Below are 6,310 nucleotides of genomic sequence, written 5' to 3' on the forward strand. Positions count from 1 at the left end.
ACTTTATTAAACTTACTGTAGAGTAGAGAAAGCTGAGACCTGAAAATATTAATTCCTCAAGGTTATACAGCAAACATGTGGCAGAATCAGGATTTAAACACAGGATTTAAATTTAGCCTGTGAAGGTGGAGTCGCATTATAAGTTCACAATGATCATTTTAACCAGCTTTCTCCTTTATCATAACCAAAGTCTAGCAGGAGAAGATGCTCCAGACATTGTGGATTTATACACAGCTCAAGCCCCAGTAGAGTATCCTGTGGTCTTGGAAATCAGACAGGGAGCTACATATTATAAATGCTTTTTTCCTGAATATCTTGGAGTATCCTTTTCCCTCTCAGCTCAGCAACTAAGATGAAAGAAGAAAAGAAAGTCCAAAGTAGGCCAAGAGCCACTGGAGAATGCTAAGGGTTGGCCTGTCAGATTACCAAACCCTGTGTCTAGTCTCTTAGCGTACTGGCCACGCTGACCCTTTCCAGAGGCTGATGATCTGAAGAAGAGTATATTTAAGCAGAGTCATTTTCAAATGACTGTGCCTTTGAGCCCACAGGGGCTTCTCAGTCCCAGGGCCATGATAAATATGTGTCCTAAGAGATTTACTTAGTCTCCCTGGCCTTTGTGTCCTATCTGCACTAGGGCTGACACTGTCACCCTCCAGGGTTATAATCAACTGTGAAAACTGTTATGGCCATAACATTTCCTGGCACAGGGGAAGTGGCCGAGGCGGTTAGCACCTCCTCCTCCAACCCCCGCACTCACTGCTCTCCAAATTTACCCTAGATGTGGCACAGAAGCCAAGTGAACAACAGAGTTCTGATTTAGAGTCAGCTCCCACTTCCCAAGAGGTCCTGACAGACCTCCTGGTAGCCTCTGATCCTATTTCAGTAGAAAGAACCTGCCTATTCTCTCAGGGTCTTCAAGGAATTACTTCCCGGATACACTTTCCCATTTTGATGAGCTACTCAGTGGCTTCTGCACCCCTATCCCACACCCCGTCCCCTGTGGTCTACCTACTCACAGCCCCCAAATTACTGCTCAAATGTCACTCCCTCTCCTCTCCTCATTGCCTCACATCACCGAATAGAGTCCCAGAACCCACACAAACACCCACATGCACATGCAGCGGGAAAAAAAAATACGCAAAACATGTGCAACTATGTGGATTGTACCAGAACTCATTTGAAAGTATCAATGACCAAAAATCATATTTCTCCTTTTCAGAATTTTTTCCCATCAATAGGTACAAATGGCATAACTATTGTTGTCCAGCTATTACCCAGTTGTAGAGACATAAGGTATTTTGAGGTTAAAAAAGGAGCTTTTATATTAAAAAAAAAAGAATGGAGACCTGTCCAAGATTCAGGTGACAGGGATAGAGATAGGGTGGGGGACAATGAAAGAGCTGACATAGGGCCTCCCCGGTGGCGCAGCGGTTGAGCGCTGGGTTGCGAAGCTGCCCGCAGCCTCTGCAGCGCCGGTTCGATCCCTGGCTTCTCCCCGGCCACCGGAGGAGGGTCCCACATGGCGCGCAGACCTCTCCTGCCGCCCGCTGCTCCCCTCTGCAGTGTACTTCGGTCCTTCTGCCTGCCCTGCTCCCCGCTCTGGCTCTGGTGAATTCTCTCACCCTCCCGCGCTTCTGACTGTACCCAGTGCATGTATAAACAAAAACAAATAAATAAATAAGTAAAACATGCCTCTATTTAAAAAAAAAAAAAAAAAAAAAAGAGCTGACATAACCACAATCATAAACAGGACAAAGTTCTTGCTGATAAAGGACCTTTGTTCTCAAATGAACTTTGTGAGATCCCAGATGATATGACTCGAATGCTCCAGCTGACTATATTTGTAAGTGATGGATTTCCAAGGCACATCTGCTAAAAAAAAAAAAAAAAAAAGAAAGAAAACCCCACAATTCAAACATGCCTATTCAAGCATGTAAAAGCCAAACTAAATAAACTAGCTTCCCTGCTTAAAGCAAAGCCTTTCCAGGCTCCCAGAACCCTAACCCTAGGATTGAATAAATGAACCCCACAGATAAGAGCTGCCTCTGGGAGTGTCTTCTCTGATTTTGACTCACAGATGCCCAACCACTTCCCTGCTGGTGTATTTTTTTTTTTTAAGATTTATTTATTTTTATTTATTTATTTATTTATTTATTTATTTATTTATTTATACAAGCACTGGGTATAGTCAGAAGCGTGGGAAGGTGAGAGAATTCACCAGAGCCAGAGCAGGGAACAGAACAGGCAGACTGACGAAATACACTGCTGAGGGGAGCAGCGGGCGGCAGGAGAGGTCTGCTGCGCCATGTGGAACTCTCGCTGGTGGCCGGGGATCAAACCGGCGCTGCAGAGGCTGCGGGCAGCTTCGCAGCCCAGCGCTCAACCGCTGCACCACCAGGGGAGGTCTTGCTGGTGTATGTTAATCCACTATCTTCTGGGCACCCAGCACTGTCCCAGGCTCTCTGAGTGCCCCCTCCTTACTGCACCCCCACAACATAGCCATGGGACCCTCCCATAACAACCTTCCCTCTCAGCCTCCTCCTGCTCAGCTCTCCCATCTTGCACACGAGGTGGACACACCTAAGTGTTCAGAAGAGCAGGGAGGTGGGACTTACTGCCCAGGGGCTGACTTTGGTTTATTGACGAGTGACAGATCTTATCACAGCTGGAGGAGGTCTTCATAAAGTTGTGTCTGTGCTTCCTACACTTGATTTCTGGGGAAAAATTACAGGCTAACAAGTGTGTAGGGTGCTGGTCTTCTATCTTGGGACCAATTAACTTCCCCCAGATCAGATGGCCCTCCAGTTCCAAGTTTCTTGGTAGAAACCCTGCTGGTATTTAAGACAATCCTTCCTAGATGGCGCCTCACATGGATTCTGGGACTCTTGGTGTCTCTAATTGTTATCAGCACCCCTGCCCATCATCATAACAATGAAAGCTCTGATGTCACAGTAGTTTGTGCCAGAAGCCTCCCAGAAGACAAATGTCTCCCATGACTTGGTTTAGTGTCAAATGATTTTTCCTACTGGGATAAATTTCTATTGCAGATTTCTCCTCTTTTAGCATTCTTAGTATAAATGATTAACAGCTGGTCGCCAACCTCTTTTTTAAATAAATTTTTATAAACTGGAAGGAGGTCTCCATGCCTACTAACCTTCATCACCAATGTGATTTACTTTATGCAAAGTCTTTTTATGAATATGTATAACCAAATCAGAACATAATTTAAATACTCTACATGAGCTTACTGTCTAAGGGACAAAAATGTGAAATATTACATAAATTGGGCTGAGCCCCAGCATTCCACAAAATGATGGATCTTTAGTGTAACTCTGCTTTTTATATTCAGGCTCTGTTTGCGCTGTAGGTGAGGGACTCTTCAATTTGCTGCATCCTCCTGGGTACGATGTTTACCTCTGTGAGTAGGTGGGTGCCTACTCACACCACTGTAAATTTGCCTTCCAGTTTAGGGAAGGTGAAATTGTAGCCAGTTTATTACATAGATGAACAGCACTGAGCCTGTCAGCAGACCTCTATCATCCCAACAGCAGCCAGAGAGGGGAGTGGGTGGTTCAGAGCTACCTTTTCCTTCCGCAAATGAGAAGGACCTGTCAGAGTCTGCTTCCTTTCTACTTCCTAAAGGATGTACAAAGGGATGATTCATAATCTTGAGAGAAAAGAAATCAGCCTCAAGTCAACCCCTAAACAGATTGCTTTCACAGTCATGCAGAAGCCTGAGCAGGAGAGGCTCAGATGGAAAAGGTGTTAGAAAGCCACAGCAATTGTGAGAGGAGGGTCAGCACTGGTGGGCATAGAAAATGACCCGGATGAACAGGAGAACATCAGAGCACAATGTGCTTGCACAGAGGACTGAGGACTCCCGATGGTCTTTGAATGATGGGAAAGATTTAAATAAGAGAGAATGCAGGCAGGACAGTCCCCAAAGCCAAGGAGAAGGAAGAGTAGGTGAAGTGGAATGTGCACGGGGGAGACTTGAGGCTCTGGGTGCATAGGAAAATGTAAAAGATGGACCCTGTAAAAATATTTTGAATACGTTTAAATCAACCCAGGGATTAATTTTAACCCACTGGGAAATGCACCCTCAGGTTGATAGCTAAGAACTAAATTCAATCTATTTCATGAAAGTGCTGAGCCTGCTTTCCTAAAGATGTGTAATATTTGCTCGTCTCCATTTCAGATTTAGTGACACTCAATGAAGAGACACAACCACACACTTACCACTGAGGTTATTTTCCAGGGTTTCTCCAGCTTTCATGAGCACTAGCTCACCCTCTTTGTCTTGTTCTTGTTCTGTACATTTTATCTCTGGCTGGCAACGTCTCATCATCTTAATATTATCTGTAATATTATCCATCACCTCCACCCCCCATGTATCTCTCCCTCAGTACACTGTCCACTTCAGAGACCATGTACTCCTTGGCTATTCTCCTACGCATGCTCTCCAGCCTCGTGGGCATGAGCTAGTCTAGCTCACTGCCTGACTGTACCATACAGATTTTTTTTATAACCTTTGGCATCACAAATTGCTTCCTGCTAAATCAATGTAGCATGACCACAATGCAACCATATGAAACCCCCTGAGGTACATACACATCATGAACAAGAGGGTGTGCACCCAGCTGGTGGGGGGTGCCTGCAGCATTGAGCTGCTGGTTGGCATGACACAGGTTACATCTGTGTTCAGGTTACCCTTCTGTGTTACAAAGGTGGCCCACTTCTTCTACAAAATCAGGTCTGTGAGGAAACTGTTCTGCATTGACCGGACTGCCAATGCGATCCTGACTTTAATCATCAGGGTCTGGCCTTCATCTCTACATCCTCATCACCTCCGCCATCCTCAAGATCACCTCAGCCGGGGCCAGAAGAAGGACTTTGCCACCTGTGCCCCCCACCTTACTGTGGTCATCATCCACTATGCTGCACCCCCATCGCCTACCTCAAGTCCAAGTCAGAGAACACCAGGGATCAGGACCAGCTGATCTCAGGGAGTTATACCATCACCACCCCGCTGCTGGACCCCATGTGTACCCTGAGGAACAAGAAGGTGAAGGAAACCCTGCTCCAGGCTGTTGGCAGGAAGCTTTCCTGACAATATGGAAAGTGCTCACCTGAGACTCTTCACATTCACCCAAGGTGGGAACATGAGAAGGTGAACCGCATGCCCTGGGATCCCACATGGGTACAGTAAGGAGGAGGCAACGTGGGGAACAGCAACAGTTAACTGAGAGTTCAAAGCTATAAATAAAACTCTGATGAAGTATTGGCTCTGTTATTGTGGATAAATTGAGAAACAGGACAGGCTTTGCCTGAAGAGGAGGTCAGAAGTGTGGGTCAAGGAATTTTCACTATCTTGGATATCCTTCTGGCTACACACCCAGTGAAGGTGACAGCAAATCCCTTGGAAAGAATAGACCCAGGGCATCCATCCCCCTACAGTTCCTTCCTTTCTACAAAATAGCACAGAGAATGGGACCCAGCTGCTTAATGTTTAATGACAAAGGTGTCAGTCTCAGGTACTGGAATACTTTTTCTGATCTGAATGAAGGCAAACCTCAGCTAACTAAGAAGATAGCTGGGATCCAATGAAATAAACACACATCTCCTGGAGAGTGAGGCTGCCTAATCCACATGGGGCATGCTCTGGGCTGGGACTGTGCAGCTCTCAGGCAGCTCCCAGGATGCCCATCACTGAAGGTTCCTAGAACTTTTGCCACCAGGCTCTTCAGAATTTTTATAGCCAGACACTATGGAATCAGAGGTTTCAATTGCCGCACCTGGTCCGTGGAGGAACTGACCACAGACCCTTTCTCACCTGCCCTGCAGTTCCCATCTCTCCGGAATAGTTGGCTGCAAGAAATCACCTCAAAGGAGTCTTTCCCATTCCGTGAGTGTCTGGGCTGCTACTCACTTTGTGGCCAACAGCTCTTCCATAACAGGCTCCTTAACACAGACACCGTGAAGCCATTATTCACTGGTCCCCTAAACTGTCGTGGAGCCCAAGGTAAGGCTCTCACTGTGCAAGGGATCAGGTTGAGGCAGAAAGGAGAGGCACAGAACTTCTATTCACCCAAAGCTGTCACCACCGAGGCTGCTCACGTGGGGAAAGTAGTTACCGGAGAATTTGCACTGAGCAACAGTCCACTTCCTCAGGACCTCAAGCTCCCCAACTATATGAAACCTCATCCCTGAGCCTTTTGGGAGAGAGAAATCTGTGTCCTTATGAAAAGGCCTTTTGGGTTCCTCGCTGTAGCCAAGGAGACCCCAGAGGGAGAGCATATCAACAGCAGCT

At 46.5% G+C, this 6,310-nt stretch overlaps 1 pseudogene; it reads left to right on the top strand.

Moving 5' to 3' along the window:
• Positions 1-4,213: 4,213 nt before the first annotated feature.
• On the top strand, positions 4,214-5,110 carry LOC119260134 (olfactory receptor 10J1-like; annotated as a pseudogene).
• Positions 5,111-6,310: the final 1,200 nt, after the last annotated feature.

The sequence above is a fragment of the Talpa occidentalis genome, unplaced genomic scaffold (assembly GCF_014898055.3).
Source record: "Talpa occidentalis isolate TD23 unplaced genomic scaffold, MPIMG_talOcc4v2.1 talOcc4.560, whole genome shotgun sequence".
Lineage (NCBI taxonomy): Eukaryota > Metazoa > Chordata > Mammalia > Eulipotyphla > Talpidae > Talpa > Talpa occidentalis.